Raw genomic sequence first — 17,541 nt, 5'->3', positions numbered from 1 at the left:
GCTGTAGACAAATGCATGGTTATCTAATTCTTCACAGAAACCAAAGGGCAAGGTCATGAATCTGTGGAAAGCCACTGTTAGAGATGAATTTCCAGAAAGGTGTCACATCCTTGCTCACAAATATCAAACATTTCTTTGTGTTGATCCCCAAGCTTGGAATGATTTTTTTTTTCAGTTCAAGATTGTCTGGTGTCTCAACACGTTGTGGATACATCAGACAATAGGATTTAAAACACGGGAGAAACTCTTGTCTTGGTCAAGTGTTGCTCCTGATGCATAATACCATAGCATTTGAATGAGAAAAAGAAAATAATTCTAGTGAAGTAACCTTGTATTTGCCAGTCATAGCAAGTGCATTGTCTGTATAAATACTCTGTGATTTAGGTCTAACAGAAAATACTTACTATCCCTCTTTGACACGTTTTCTTGGTTAACCAAATAAACCGGAGCCATTAGAGTTAAAATTAAGTGGACAGAAGCTAAGCTGTTCTTCGGTTTGATCAAAATTTCAGAATACTTTGATCAAAATCATTTAGCTTTGCAGGTTCAGTAGTATTACAACTTTCACCAGTTGTGCATGAAAAGCTGAAGGAGTGAACATTTAAAATGTGACTTGTACTGTGTATGGGACATCTCAATTCTTATAATTCCTTTAAAACATCTTAGGATATGTTTTGAGCTTCCACTGTCTGTAACAAAATTGACAGAATAACCTTCAATGCTTCCTTGCTAGCTAAACAAGGTTTGTTTGTTTGTTTTTCTTTCCTTTCTTTGTTTTTCTTTCTTTCCTGTTTGCTTCTAAGCTAGTCACTTTTATCACTGGATTCAAGTCATCATTTTTTTTTTAAACATGAAAGACTGCTAGGCTGACACAACCTTCTTTCCTTGACACAAAACAAGAATGCAAAGTAGATCTGATGGTTGATTTCAGCATGCTTCTGTGTCAAATGCATTGAACATATATTATATACCACTACATGCCAAACATCCTGATTTAGAACTTCTCCATTCTACAGTCAAAAAATTATCTTCCCAAACTGAGTTAAATTTTCTCTTTGCAATATTATTTTGTTATTTTTGCTTAGACATGAGGAGCTTAAGTGCTATTTTAATTAGGATAATAATAATCAGTCAGTCATAAAAATGAGTTGAACCTATTTAAAGTAGCTCCCTGAAGTCATTAGAAAAAAATACGGTGGACAAGATCATGGCTAGACTCCTGTAGCGGCCATGGTTTAATATTGTATTCTTGCTTTCATTTTTGTTTTATTCCTTAGATGTTTTAATTTCTGCATGTCATGCAAACAATGTTATTGTTAAATTTTGGTTCCTGCTGTTCCTAGGAGCTTATGTGTTATCAGTGGGTGCATCTACATGAGGCACTGATTGCGTAGTAGCTGAAAAATACGGCAAAGTAGCGCGTCACATTGTGGACAGTGTTAATATGCTAATGTAAAGTAGCATCACCTTAAATACATTTGTAGGTAGTAACTCTGGTTGCCGTGCATTTATTTAGTACTTTCTAATACAAGTACTAAAGAAACGTGCAATGACAGCAGTAGTGTCTTGTGTATACACGCATAGTATCATATGTGTTAGGGATTGCCCACACTTATAAGAACTAGGCAAAATATTTTCAGTGAACAGTAAATTCACTAAAACTCAGAGTTTCACAAATACTGAGACCATTTGTGAATTCACGTTTTAGTGGGTGAACAGTTTCAGTCTGGTAAAATGTTGAAAAATGTCAGATTTCATTTGGCATTTTCATTCCCTTAATGGCACTTTCATCTGAAAATTGACCTAAATCATAAAAAAAAAAAAAGGATTATAGAGAGTTAGGGCTGGAAGTTGGGGATCTAGAAGTAGGGCATCAGGGGTGATCTGGTCCTGAGTCAGGATCAGCCCTATCTAACCCTAGACCAATCCCTTATCTAATGTCTTAGCAAAACTACACAGTCAACTCTGACACAACCACAAGACATAACACCCTAACCTGCCACAGGTAAAGCCAGCACCCTGCTGCTATAAAGGTTGTAAAAATATGCTTGAGAGATCTAAGGAAGAGGACCAAACCCTTTGCAACAGAGAAAAGCAAAACCCTCCACAGGCCATACCAATCTGACCTTAGGGCAAAATCCCTTCCTGACCCCAGATATAATGATTGGTCTGACCCTGAATGGAGAGGCAAGATCCTCTTAACAGGAACTTTTGGGTTTAAGTCCCAGCAAGTGCACTGGCACACCCCCATCAGAATCCCAAGCATTGGATGCAACCTACATTTCTGCAACTTCAGGCCATTGGTGTGCATCCTACTCTCTGCAAAAAGAGAGAAAAGGTGTTTTTTCTCATCTTTATGGAAGCACTTCAAGTATTTGAAGACTGCTATCATGTCTCCTCTTAAGTACCCTTTTCTCAAGGTGAATATATCTACTTCCTTCATCCTCTCTTCATCTGACTTACTTTTCAAGCTCTTTATCATTTTTTATTGCCCACCTCTGGCATCTCTATTACTTCTCCACATCCAAACCTGTACATAGTACTCAGGAAAGAAGTTACACTTATTGCATTATAGGCACGCAGATAGCGCTGTACAGTCATAACTGAGCAGATGGACAGGGCACATAGAGTACTGGATCCTGCTCTAAGATAACTCTGAATGGATGTGCTATCCGACTTCAGCACTGTAGGTTAAAGTGTCATAATGAACATCTGTACCAAATCCCATAACGACTCATGGCCTGTCACATTCTGCAGTCAACCCACAGGGCTTTGCAGCCCCCCCATTCACCTCCCCCCCCCCCCCCCCAACGGAGGGTAGCACTCTAGTACTGGCCACAGCTTGTGTGGTCTGCTCCAGCACAAAGCCGATCCTGCCCCCAGGCTGTCATAGCAAGAGTCAATGAAGTCTTCGTCCCCAGGTCTGTCCATGTCCTCCTTCTGGGTAGCACAGATCCATCCACACAAAGAAAACTGCTTATTGCTGAATTTCTCTTATTTCATATTTTCATGGTGAGCAAGTGCTGAATGTGGACCTGCTGCTATTTTGCCTCTAATCAGAGTTAACTTAAGAACTGATTCATCTGCAATGATTTCCAGCAGTGGGCAAGTTCCCCAAAAGAAGTAAAAAGAAGTAAAAAAATGTACATCAGTACACCTACACATACTAATATGTATTATCACTCCTTTCCAACTTGCCTGGGGAAACCAAAAGCATGTGTAAAATATAGACTGTGAGAAGCACTTACACTGCCTTTGCTGAATACAGGATGCAGGACCAGAAACCCATGAGTCCACCTCACAGGCACAGAGTCCCAGAGTGCTAGCCTTAATGTAGTATCTCTTTCTTAGAAAACACAAAACTCGTTAGGGCACAGCATCTATGATGTTTCCCTTATGAAAAACTCACATTCTTCAATGGGATTAGTGGAAATTCTTTCCCCACCTTCCCAATCTGTTGCCTGCAAAATAAGCAGTGATTTTATTTCCCTTTGTGAACCCAGTAGATTACCTAAAATTTGTACAGAATTTTGGAAGCCAAGAGACAAACAAGGTCACCCTCCTGAAGCCATAGTGAGTGGAGGCAGTCAGGTTTTCCCATTTGCCCCAGAAAGGATGATTTAGGATCACCGGGTATTTGGTACTGGGTGCATGTACATGAGACATTTACTGTGGAGGTGCCTAATTAGCTTCTCAGTCAAATCTCAGCATCTACACACACAGCCTTATTAGGCCACAGGAAATGAATTAACTTCAACATAGGTTAATTCTTGTAAATACAAGTACCATCCTACGGTTGGTTTCTTTAGTGCGTTGCAATGCATGTGCAGATACTGATGGGGCTAGCTGAGGCACAAGGATGCTTTAGTATGGGGGCTTCCTGCCACCCAGCCCCACAATGGAGCACCATCATGCCCTAGCTAGCCTCTCTGCAACATGTTGAGCCAGGTCGGAGCAGGCCTGGGCTGGCAGGCTGATGCCTCAGGCCCCTGCCAGCTGAGGCTATTTTGACCCAGCTCAATGTGCTGTACCTTGGAACGATAAACTCCAGCGTGCTATGTGCTGGAGTTTATTGCTCCATGCTAATAGCATGTGTAGATTCACCCACTGTGTCAATATTCCACCGGTTCTTTTTTAATTGCCTAATTTGCTAGTGCCCCAGCGTTACCAGCCAATTGGAGGCATTGTGTGTTTGCAGAACAGGCAGTGGAGCCACAACCTGCGGGTCCAGGACAATACATTGTGTACCAAAAAAATGAGTTGAAGGTTTTTGATGGCATTGGTTATTTGCACTCAGGGCTGTAACACTCCCATTGTGCATTTTCTGAAGTAATCTAATGGATAGTGTGGTTAACTTTGGGGTAGGAGGGGTTCAGTTTGAGTTTGTATTTTTTGTTTTTTTTAAGTTTATCTCACAGTCCTTTAGTCAGTTAGTGCAACTTCCTGAAATGTAGTAACACTTAAATCTGTAGTTGAGGTAATTATCACTTGATTTCAAGTGGAGCAGGATTGGGTCTTTGTACTCTACTATTAGTCTGAAGTTACATCTCTAGCCTGCCTTGGTTTCGCCTCCTTGCAAAGCGTTAGAGAAATTGCCTGAGATAGGTAATCATTAAGAGCTGTTACAAGTATGAAAAAAAATCTACAGTTTGGGGGAAGGCAGAGAGAGAAGACAGGACATTCAGGAGTGAATGAAGCCAACTAAGGCTTATCAGGTGAAGCTGCGGAGGTCTATACAGAAGTAAAGAAAGCATGAATTACAGCCAGGTATGTATGTGGGTGTAAATTAGGAAGCAAAAATCTTGCCTGAACTATTTTAATAGGACTCCACTTTCTTCATCTGAAGGCTTTTGTGGGGGAAAAAATAACCAAAAAATAAACAGTATTTCTTATTTTCGGTATCTACAATCCATAATATCTTGTCTCTCCATCTTGCATTTTCTAAAGCGATGAAGTAAGCAGCTGACACAAGTATTTTTAATGTCCTGATGCAAGTATCTTGTTCAAACTAAGTCTGTGTTTGCCTGAGACTTAGGTTAGGTCTCAACTCTGAATTAAAAACTCTGTGGGTTTGGCTAATTCATTCAAAAACCACTTTCATATAAAGAAAGGATAAAGCCTTACATTGTGGAGGGGAGTGTTTGCATTGGAGTCTTGAATCTGAACCTGGCATATGGTTTTGGTTCCAACAATAGCATAGTTCTACTTATGTCTGTTCTTGAAGGGTTACAGCTCTGGATGGTGGAAAGTAATAAGAAATGATCTCTCCTTGTCTCTGTCTCAGACCACCTTCTTAATCCCCTTCATTTTCAAAAAGAATTTATAATGGTGCAAAACAACAGCTTGGCAGTATGTTGCTTTGTGCCTCCTAACTTGTGACATCTATATATTGAAATCTCCTCAGAATAGGGACTTTATGCAGTGCCAGTTAAGGGATGGAGAAAGAAAAAGTAAAAGTGAAAAAATGAAATCTAATAAAATTTGGCAAATACTGTTTGGGGTTGAAATTCATAACATTCCACTAGCAGAATCCACTACTTTTAAGTCCTCCATCTTATAAGAGGGTGGCTGAGTTGGGCCCTAAATATTTGCCACCCCCCTATTTTTTATTTCTTTAAGAGGAAAGGCTCCCACCATGTCCTTCATTGTAATTCAGTGTAAATTGACCCCCTTCTCCCCCCTTTTACGATCAACTAGGTAGTACAGTCTGTTGGTGGATGTGGTTGGGGGGTACTGAACCTCCAAGCTGGGGTGAGCACATCCACATCCCTGGAACTTAAGGGACCATGTGAGCTATGGACCCTTAAATTTTACAGCCCAGACAGGGAGTGTGGCATTGCCAGAATCACATGGCATCAGCTGAACACCCTTTCACAATTCAAGATTCTGGAGGTGACATGAGCAGCCGAGCCCAGGTGAAGCAGGAGCAGGGCCCCAAGCCTATGAAGCGAGAGCAAGAACCGTTTACCGGGAACTGCATCCTCATGCATCTGCTGCTGTTTCCATCTATCCAACCACCCTTCCAGCCTTTCACCCACCCCCCACCCCTATCTGTGCCCTGCCCCACCCCCCTCCCCCAAGGTGAGGAGTGAGTACCACTCCCCCAGCACAGGCAAATTGACTGCTGTGCTGTCCCGACTCACAGGACTCACAGCCAGTTCTTCTGACACTCCTCCTAATGAGGCAGTACATACACAAGAACACTCTGCAACCCACGATGGTAAGTTTTATCCCAGTTCCGCATGACCATGATGGGGATTCCAGTCCCAGAGGTAATGCAGAACCCATTGGGGTGGTGGGGACAAAGCGGCCACAGGGTGAGCCAATGCTGCCAAAGGACACCCCCTGTGGTCATAGACCTCTGTCAGGTCATTATGGCTAAGAAGCCCACAGAAGGGTTGGGGCCAGAGGTGTGGGGAAAGGAATACTGGGGTGCAGGGGGAGGGTGAATCATCTGCTTTCCTCCACCCCCACCCTCCCTAGCTGAAGTGTGGAGCCCAGCCAAGGTGCCAGTTCCCCCCGCCCCTCCTCCCACCATGCTTGGGTTCTTAAGAGAGCATGTCCCATTTAGTAGGATCATAAATCTGCATAATTTACATGTCCTTGCCATTCTGTCAGGGCTATGCTGCATTCCATGACAGATTCGAGCATAAGCATGATACCACAAGCTCTTGAGTGTAAACAGCTCCTCCCTCCCCACAAAAGCACTCACAGAAAGGCATCAATAGCATTTATTGAGCTCAGCAGGCAAAAAGGTAAACAACAATTTTTGCAGAAAGCACCCCAGAGCAGGGAAAGGACATAAGATGCAGCTATGTCTGCTGATTGCACAGTCTTGGTGCAGCAAGAATGAGAAAAAAATGTCCCCTTTTCAAAAAACCCTCAGACCTCCCCACCTCCTGCCAACTCCTGCAAAGGATCATATGTGATGGAAGGATTCCCACATGAGAACCATTATATCAGCTGTTTGAGAGCTCAGAATGTACGGGGAAATGATGGCCCACTAGCACACTAGTTCAGGTGGTTGCTGGGGGAGCTTCTGGCGGCAGAGCCTGGCAGCCTCAGTTCATCCACCACCTCACCAAGCGGCCAAAGGAGGGAGCTCTTCCATTTCCCATGGCCCCACTCATGGTCTGGGTCCCACCTCAGGAGAGTGGCGCAGCATTAGAAGGAGTAGGCAGCCCCCCAGCTGGGGCCAGGTGCCTGACATGAGCTCCAGGTATTGGTGAGGGCTGTAGGTCCATGGTCCATGATGGGGGGAGGCATAACCTCAGGAACCAAGGGTCTGTGAGTCCTATGTGGGAGGGCCAGCAGTCTTCATCATCCACTGCAGGGATGCCTCCAAGCCTGCAGCTCTTGGGTCCAGGATCATGCAGCTGCCAAGTTTCTACATGGAGAAGTCCTTGTTCTTGACTCTGGACTCTGTTCTTTAAAGTAGGGGCTAAGTCAAAAGCCCCATAACCCGTGCCTCCCTTCCAAGTTTTCATGTTTATTGAGTTCAGGCCCTGCTGTTTTTCTTATGATCCCAACCCACCTTCCAGGTTCTGTTGCCCCATCTTCAACCCGTATACCTACCCCCACCCTGCCAAAAGCTTGCCTTTTTGTGTTAATTGGGAGGAGGAACCAGGTTGAAATATGGGAAATGTTTAGTAAGTTTTCCTTATTAAACACAGGAAAAGTTTTGCAAGCACAACATTTTAAACTGAGGCACATCTCTTTCTTGCACCACATTCCCCTGCACCCCAATGTGTGCTCTTGCAGGGGGTTGGGGTGGGAGAGGGAAAGAGTAACAGTTCCTGGGAAGCCTGGTTCGTGGGCAGTGGTGCCTGTGATGCAGGTCCAGAGGAGCCTGTGGCAGAAGACCCATGGCTTAGTGCCAGGCCATGGACACTTGAAGGCCTCTAGCCATATCTATCTGGGGAGGGCTTTCAGTCTACGTAGGGAAGGAAGCAGTCAGCTGGGGCTTCACAGATCTGGATAGCCTGCTGCATGAGGGGCCATGGCCACACACATTGGAGGGGGTTTGCCCTCTCCCCCATCCCTGTGCCACATGCACTGATGGTTCCAGGTCTGGTCTGTAGTTGAAGTGCTCCTTCAGGTGGTCTAGGTTTCCCCACATAGGGCCTCATGAGTCAGGGCAGGAGGGGATAGGCTGATGATGTTGCCGATGACAAAATCGAGGACGCTGGGAGTGTAGTACCTGAACACTCACTTTCACATGCACAAACACATAACCTGGGTGTCTGGGGCGCGCACACACACAGATCCCAGGCATCTGGGACACACCACACAGACACAGAGAACCTAGGTGTCTGGGACACACACACAACACATAGATCCCAGGTACACAAGACATGGACACACACATACACATAAACACACACACAGAACCCAGACATCCAAGACATGGACACAGACACAGACACACACAGAACCCAGGCATCCAGGATACACACTCACACTTGGTGGGTACAGGGTGGCAACTGTCTATGTGTGGGGCAGTTGGCTGGCATCACATGGCCATGATGGCACATGCCATGATGAGCCACTTCTGCATCAGGTCCAGGTGAGCAGCCATGATGTCCCCACCAGCCAATCAGGGGTGGCTTGGCTATTTGGCTCCACTCTGGAGCTTTTAGCAGCCTGGGGAGCCTGGGAGACATGTGACAGCTCCCGCTATCTATTGAGCTCAGTCACTGGGGGAGGGTGGGGAATAACAAACACATGCATACACCACAGGCGGGGGGACCCCACACAATAGGCAACATTCACACACCAATCAGTCACCCAAAGTCACTTGCTCCCAGAGTAGTCTCTTCAAGGCAACACCACTAAGGAGAGGGTTAAATAACCTCAGCGTGAAATAAAGCAGAATATTTTAAATCAAATGAAATCTTCTTGCATAGACAAAAATGATTTTTGTTGTTATTTTCATTTTACCAAAATCCCCACCTAACATTCTGTTTAAAATTGATGAGAACTCTGGGTTGTTGTTTTTTTTCCAGGGGGGAGAGGGGAGGGAGGGGAGGAGCCACCAAATTGAAATAGCCATTATTCGTACTGCTCTAGTACTTATTTGCAAGGTTAAAAGTTCAGAATACTTGCAGTACAGTTGTCATGTAATGCACCAGAGCTCTGCATGCATTAAACTTAAGGCTAAAGTAATTATAATTAATTCAGGCATTAAGTTTCTGCTTGCATGAATTAATAGCAATTACAGGTATTCAACATTAGAAACATACCATAATGACAGGCTAATGTACTAATGTGCCTTCATTATGAAGTGAAACCAAGTTATGTAGTCTAAGAGGCATTTATCTAAAATGTTGAAGGCCCCAGTTCAACAAGGCAGTTAAGTCCACAGTTGCCTTAACCACTTACTTACAGTGCTTCCTATTCAGCAAAGTCCATAGACATATGCTTAATTGCTTTGTTAGCTTAGGATTTAACTCCTCAAAACAGGGATTTAACAGATGCACTGGAGACTCTCACCCTAAAATAATCATGCACTTTACTTCGCTATCATTTTAACATACTTTTCATCTTGAAAGGAAGGGAACGTAGCCAGGGGTATAATTGTAGAAGGGAAGAGCAAGTGAAATGTTCCTTAGTTATTAAAATAATTTTCAGAAGCAACATTTAGTAATGGATCATTTAAACAAAGTTTCTGAAGTACAAAGCCCTCAAATGAAAATAAAGGCAAGCAGTTATCTTATTGAGACTGAGCTAAGAAAAAGGTCTGCAAACTTCTTGGATTTTTAACAAAAAAAAAAATGAAATTTTCTTAACAGAAAATGATTAGTTTATGTTTCCAGTGAAAATTGAGCACTTAAAAGCACGTTTCATAGTTTCATAGTTGGTAGGGTCGGAAGGGACCTGAGCAGATCATTAAGTCTGACCCCCTGCCATGGCAGGAAAGAGTACTGGGGTCAAACCACTTCGGCAAGGTGTTCATCTAGCCTCCTTTTAAAGACCCCCAGGGTAGGAGCCAGCACCACTTCTCTTGGAAGTTGGTTCCAGATCCTAGCCGCCCTGACAGTGAAGTAGCGCCTCCTGATATCTAGCCTGAACCTACCCTCTCCCAGCTTGTGACTGTTATTTCTTGTCACTCCTGGTAGTGCTCGGGGAAACAGGGACTCCCCCAATGCCTGCTGGTCCCCCCTGACTAGTTTGTAACAGGCCACTAGATCCCCCCTCAGCCTTCTCTTGTGGAGGCTGAACAGGTTCAGGTCCCATAGTCTCTCCTCGTAAGGCCTGCCCTGCTGCCCCCTGATCATGTGGGTGGCCCTCCTCTGGACCCTCTCCATGTTGTCCACATCCCTCCTGAAGTGCAGCGCCCAGAACCGGATGCAGTACTCCAACTGCAGCCTGACCAGTGTCGCATAGAGGGGGAGGATCACCTCCTTGGTCCTGCTTGAGATGCATCTGTGGATGCACAACAAGGTATGGTTGGTCTTCCTGACCGCATCCCCACACTGTCGGTCCATGTTCATTTTGGCATCAATAATAACTCCAAGATCCTTTTCTGCCTCTGCGCTGACAAGAAGGGAGTTCCCCAGCCTGTAGGTATGCTGCTGGTTCTTCCTCCCCAGGTGCAGTACCCTGCACTTGTCAGGGTTGAAACCCATCCTGTTCTCATCTGCCCACCCCTGTAACCTGTCCAGGTCTGATTGCAGCCTATTCCTCCCTTCTAGCGTGCCCACTTCTCCCCACATCTTAGTGTCATCTGCGAATTTGAACAGGGTGCTTTTTACCCCCTTGTCCAAGTCGCTGATGAAGATGTTGAACAGTGCAGGCCTGAGGAGGGACCTCACTGCCCACATCCCTCCAGGTCGAATAAGACCCATGCACAACCACTCTCTGGGTGCGGTCCTCCAACCGATTTGCGACCCATCTGACTGTGTAGGTGTCGATGCCACAGTCTCCTAGTTTTTTAATGAGAATGGGGTGAGAGACAGTGTCGAAGGCCTTCCTGAAGTCCAGAAAGACTACGTCCACTGCTACCTCTGCGTCCAAGGATTTTGTGACCTGGTCATAGAAGGCCACCAGGTTGGTCGGACAGGACCTGCCTCTAATGAACCCATGTTGCTTGCCCCTAAGCATAATCTCTCCTGCTGGCCCCTTGCAGACATGTGCCAGGATAATTCTCTCAAGAAGCTTACCCAGGACTGAGGTAAGACTAACAGGCCTATAGTTTCCTGGGTCCTCCTTCCTCCCTTTTTTGAAAACGGGAACCTCATTGGACCTTTTCCAGTGCTCTGGTACATCGCCAGAGCACCATGAGTGCTCATAAAGCTGTGCCAGGTGTCCCGCGATGACCTCTGCTAATTCCCTCAGCACTCTGGGGTGGAGATCGTCTGCTGATATGCATACTCTCACCCGCACACAAACAGTGTTTTCTGGCACACTGAATCACATTTAAAACTTGACAGATACATTTGCCCAAATAAACATATCAAAAAAGGTTACATTTGCCCAAAAAAGATTGTTCTGAATTATCATTTGTGATCTTTTTTATTACAAACATGCAAAAAAGATATTGTCAAAATTCAAAAAAGTAAGTTTTATATTGCATGTATGCATGTGTGTTTGAGAGAACTTTACTAAGATCTTATTTAGACAGCAAAAAAAAACTCAGGCTATTGAAGTCAATGGGACCATTCAGAAAATTAAGGTTTCCTGAATGAGTACTTTAAATCAGTGACATACAGGAAGACACATACAGGAGTGAATTACCAGTATATTTCCTGAACAAATGTACACAAACCTTATAGCTTCATATTGCTTGGAGGGTGTATAAACAGTGCATTGTTGCTTGACAAAGTTATCTCAAGGTTAAGCCCTTGTGTATATTGTGTATATTGGATGCTGGTGCTTTTATAGCACTACTAGCACCTTTTCATTTTGTAAAAGTTTGGATACATGTTAAAGGTTAGGACTTTTTTAACTTGTCATGGAAACTAGTTTGTTTCTAGCATGCTGTTTGTATAGGAAGGCTCTGGGTTTTTTTTAGGATTTTATCATTTTACTTTGTGTTCCCAGTCCAATTTACTTTGCATAAATTTTGGAAATTAATAAAACTACATTACATTACTATTTCTACTATAAAACTAAAATACATTAATTTTAACACAAATAAAACAAGGGGGGAAGGAAATAAAGGATAACAATAAAACAAACAATTCAGTCAACCTTTTTGATTTTTGGTATGGCTGAACTCTGCGAGGTCATGGAGGTGATGTTTTGCATGATGTATCATTTTTGTTAGCCACTTTTCAGGTATTTCCTAGCTTATTAAGAAGTTTTGCTTTATATTTCATAGTTTAACCTAGTTGACATCACAATCACTTACAGTAATAACATTTTACAGACTTAGTAAAACACAGTCATTACACATAACAGTTAAGTTTGATTTTTTCCTTATACTCAGCAAACTTCATGATACTTTAATGGTGTTTTCATCTTGTAAAACACAAAGACAAGAAGAGAAGGGCTTACCCCTGTTGGTTAGTTTATTTTTAGCTAATACACTTGTGGCTGGCTTTGCTTGGTTTATAGCCCGGTTGGCAATCATTTAAAAATTTCTCCTATTTGCACTTTGCAGAGGTTGCTTTTACAGTGTTCTTTTCATACAGTGGCTGGCGTTTTATGCCACACATTTATTTTTTGTTGCTTGCACTAAGGGTTTTTCTGTTGGAGTATGCTCCCCTAGACTTTTGTTAATAAAGGATAACTCATATGGAGGTGGGTGCTAGGGTTTTAAGGCACTTTATATTTGCCTTTACCTAGTCCTTAGGGTGGTTATTATGCAGCATTTTGCAGAACCTACCTTGCTACAGGTAGCTCTATTACACTAACCACACCTAGCAGGGTGGTAATTTTAGGCTATACTCAGGATTAAACTCTTTAGTCTCTTGCTCTGATTTTTTTACTTCTTATGGGCACAGTCTCTGACTTTTGGGCTTCTTGGCTATCCCTCGGGTCAGCTGAGATTCTAGGCTTGCAGCTCTGGCAGCTTTAACAGTGATCTTTTTTTCTGTGCCCCTTCTTCAGACTGCCAGATTACTTGTTTTTTTTAAAGTCTTGCAGACTTTTTATTAGATCTTTGTTTTCTTTTTCTCTCTAGCAGTTCTCTAGAATCCTAACACTTTTTTTAGGTTTTATTTAACTTTTAATTTTCTTTTTCCTGAACAGATTTTAACTATAATTCTTTTTCTGGGCTACAGGCTTCACAATCCATTCTTATCAGCGGCCTCTTCTTGTTTTACTGTTTTTAAACTGATTTATTCATTAAATCTCTCTCTCTTACAGCTGTACAGCTCAGCAAACTCTACTTCAGGACTAAGCAAGTTCCCCTGAAAGACTGTGGGTAACAAATTACACACTACACACATTTGCTTTAAGAAAACTATTCTTACCTTAAAATAGAAGCCTTCAAACTGTGCCTCTGCAGAGAAAAACAAAACATGCCTCTGATAAGCTTACTCTGAGCAGAAAAAAAGGAGTAACTTAAAGAAATTCTGTGCACTGATTTCTCTTTACACAGCTGTTAACAATCGTTATCTCTTCTAGGTAGACAAAGTTCTTTGGGTGAATCTGATATCTTTTATTAGACCAACTTAAATAGTTGGAAAACAATTTTTAAGCACGCTTTCGAGTTCAAAAACCCTTTGTCAGGCTAAGGAAGTTTCAGCAGTTGGTGTGTGCTCCTCCTGGATGGAATGAAAAGTAAAGAAGCCAGAGGCTAGGCTGGTATGCATACAAGATAGGCAGTCAGTGAAGATGTAGATTGAGGAGTCAGTGGGTGAGAGACAGGCTGGGCCAGGGGGGAGAGAAGGGGGATGAATAGTGGAGAAATACCTGTGGAGTCAGATGTCATGCAGGTTAGAATGTGTCATAAATCCAATGTCTATATTTAGTCCATGATTTTTAGTATCCAGGAGGTTGATGATGTGGAGTTCGTAGGCTTGTCTCTGGGAAGTGTTTTGTAAGTCTCCTTTGAGGATCAGGACTGAGAGATTGGAGAGAGATATTGGAGAGAGAGTGGATTGCTACCTCACCAATCTTAAAAAGGCTTTCACCTTTAAGAAAATTGTTTTCCAACTATTTCAGTTGGTCTAATAAAAGATATCAGATTCACCCAAAGAACCTTGTCTACCTATGTCCTTAGACCAACATGGCTACAATCTACATCCCTTTATCTCTTCTAGGCTTTTCACTGTTCCTGGAGAGGCAGAGGGCCAGGGGCGGAGGGGAGGGGGGAAGAAAACTAAGTTTCCATTCACTTTTAATCACAAATTCTCTGCCACTGCCTGACCAGATGTCCAGTAACATAACTTATCTCTTTTTGTGCTTCTTGCTTTATATTCTGATGCACACAGGATTCTAGAGTGTCTGTCTCATATTTCTTGAACTGTCTTTGATTTCTTTGAAGTTGCATTGCCTGTATAACATTTTATCTTGTTATAACCTGCACTGGTATCTTACACGTTACAAACTTCACAGCAAACACACACCTGCTCTTGCTCATTCCTGCACAAAAGACTATAATTCTTTTCCCAGGGACCTCAGAATTAAAGGACCCTGTTCATTCACACAACCTCTCTGTTCTCTAATGGGTTATGGAATAGAGAAAGGTACCACACTAATTACTGATTCGTTTGATGTACTGGGCAGGGGGAGTATCTCATTAATTGCCCGATCCCACAATGATTTCACACTTAGTTCATACAGCACAATTTTATTTTAAAATCCCTTACTATGCATATAATATTGCTTTGCTTTAAGAAACACCATAAACATCAAGAACACGACAACTATGTATACTAGGAACAATACTCCAAATGTATTCCCTCCCAAACAATGGCATAAGAATTGGTATTACAAGAACAATTACAATTACAACTAACTCTGAAATTTGAACTAAAAAAGATATTACTATTATTATTCATGTTATATTTACAATCCTAGGATTCTGACAAGCCAAATACCCAGATATGCTTTCATTTTTTTGTTGCGGTTTAATGGACTGGCCTCGGTAGTGATAGGAATGAGTCCCCTTCCTTCGGTCCCACTCAGGCGCTCCGTGGCTTCAGCATGAACTGAGGGATTTGTGTTCACGGAAAGGGTGGTTCAGGTGATCAGTCTGATCCAGCCTACACTTGTGATTCTTCCTTCAGTGTTCTGCAAGTGAAGTTACCTCCAAAGTGGGACCGTAGTTTACAGTTTATATATTGGGTGAGTTGCCGTCATGGACTCCTCCTTCCCAAACTTGTCACTACTCCCAAATTTGGGCTCAGATCTTACATCATGGAAATTTTCTTGGCGGGAAAGTTTTGACCACCAAGTGGAATTTTCCCCTGCAGTGAACTTTTAGTGCCCTCTGTTTCTGGGACTTTCCATACCACTGTGGTGAACCTTTGGTGTCCTCAGTTTCTGATTAGTTGTCTAAAATCCTTTAGGCTTCAATTTCTCGGAATTCTAGTTAAGTTTTGATATTGGCCTAAACTGACTAATGGGCATTTATTACATATAACCTATAAACTATATAAACTTATCATTATGGTGACACTTTCTAGCAAAGAGATGACTTTCTTTGCTTTCTAGCTTCTTATTGTAAACACAACAGGAGGTTTTTACTTAATTCTAAGTGCACCACAGCATATACTCCTGTGCACTACTCTGCCTGACCTGGACAAAGTCTCCTGATCAGCAGTAACAAACAACATCTCCTGCACAACACTTATAACTTCAGTTACTTCTTATATAACTTTACTACAAGTTTCAGCTAACCCCTCTAAAACAAATCACTCTGCATCAACACTTTCCCTAATCGGTCAGGTTACTACTTTTGTGTCCTGGTGAAGTTGCCAATTATTGGATTGGATTTGAACCTAGCACCTATACCTTTGTTCTGAACGGACACAACTCTCAGACTGACTACAACACCTGCCAGTTGATAATAGGTGAATTTATTGATACAGAGCAAAAAACAAAAAAACCCAACAATACAGACAGTTAAACAGTTCTAAATATACTAAGCCTAGGGCTGTCATCAGAGTTAAGGTAATCCAGCTAGAATGCAGACTTCACTCTGAGGCGCTCTCTCTTAGATTTCAGCAGTTTGGAGGTGAAATCTTGAACACTCCAAGCTAAAGCCTGGAGGGCAGTTGCTTTACTTAAAATTCTCTCAACTTAACTTCGGGCCATAATCCAAGCCGGGCTAGATGGATTCTCCTGTGGTCCCAGACCACCATTCTGTTTAACTGAACTCTCAATAAAAATACAGAGGTCACACAGAAGAAAAGCCTCTGAATCTGCTGCTATGCTACTCGGGAAGGGGAAAAGATGGGGTATAATAGCTGAGGCAGCCCAGGAGAACTTAGTTTATTCTGAGGTGAACCAGGCCCAAGAGAACCCAGTATGGCTGCTAGGCCTTACCCTGGTAGGACTGGGATAGACTAGTCCCCTCCAAATGTGTCAGATCTTGCCAACTACGACAAGATGTTAGACCTCAACTCTGTGCGGTGCCTAATGACTAGGGAGACGACGATTTAATTGCTCATGGATCCTGTTACTCAATAGCCAGAGCACGCAGGGAGCAAACACTAGCACACATTGCTCACAACAGCTTTATTCAAAATGGAGACAGCTTCAGGCTACGTCCCAAAAAACAGCAAACCAGGAACCTGCACTGAACAATAGTTCTTTTCACATTTTATACACCTTGATTCATACATATTAACATTTGTTCTACCTCTGTCCTTACTTCTGTTCTACCTATTTCTGCTCTTATCTCAAGCTCTGCCTCTGTTTACTGTTTACTTCATTAGCATGGAATTGCCTATGCATTTAATTTAGTTACATGCCTCTCTGCTATGAGCTCATGTGTAAGGCCATGAACTTGGGTGCTCTCAGTCAATCACTGGTTCTTTCTTGTTCTTTGCTGATTTTAGCACTATGTCTAAGTCTTGCTTCTGCTTTATCTCCTGATGATAGCTAGTGGGTTGCATCTAGTTGTTCTTACACAATGGGCTCTAACACTATGACTTTGTTTAGAAAACTGCTTGTCTAAGCATTTGAAAGGTTAGTCTTAATATATTATCCTGCCTTGTGACCAGCAGCTTTTGCTGAGACACAGGAAAAAGGCTTTGTATTCAGCTGCACACTCAGTACTCCTCAAAATTCACATCGTTACCCTAACAAGACTCATGAGAACTTCAAGAGATACTTTAGTGATGATTGTAATTTTAGCTTGGATATACATTTTTCTAGTCCTATGTTAAAGATACACTGGCTACATCTACAAGAGTCACTGACCATGCAGTAACTCATTATAACTACACAGTAGCATCATAGGGCAGGAAGCGTGACATGATGCTACTGCACAGTAGTAATGGGCTATTGCACAGTCAGTGTTACAAAAAAGCCATTCAGTGATGCTACTGCTCAGTAACTCTGGTTACTGCTCAGTAACAACTGCACAGTCAGCATCTCGTGTAGATGCAGCCACTGTTTCTGACTGGGTTAGACAGGAACATT

At 42.8% G+C, this 17,541-nt stretch overlaps 1 long non-coding RNA gene across 3 annotated transcripts in view; it reads right to left on the bottom strand.

Annotated features, from left to right (window-relative positions):
* LOC109286442 (uncharacterized) overlaps positions 1–13,846 on the bottom strand; it is an 84,770-nt gene extending 70,924 nt beyond the window's left edge. Inside the window, exon 1 of one of the 3 annotated variants that reach the window (XR_009461969.1) lies at positions 13,419–13,846. This is a non-coding gene — a long non-coding RNA (uncharacterized LOC109286442). The remainder of the gene's footprint in view (positions 1–13,418) is intronic. The other 2 variants (XR_009461971.1, XR_002094482.2) reach the window with 2 other exon arrangements.
* Between the last annotated feature and the right edge of the window lie 3,695 nt (positions 13,847–17,541).

The sequence above is a fragment of the Alligator mississippiensis genome, chromosome 4 (genome assembly GCF_030867095.1).
Source record: "Alligator mississippiensis isolate rAllMis1 chromosome 4, rAllMis1, whole genome shotgun sequence".
In the NCBI taxonomy this organism is placed as follows: Eukaryota; Metazoa; Chordata; order Crocodylia; family Alligatoridae; genus Alligator; species Alligator mississippiensis.
The sequence above is the reverse complement of the archived record's forward strand: the minus strand, read 5'-3'. Positions and strand labels throughout refer to the sequence as shown.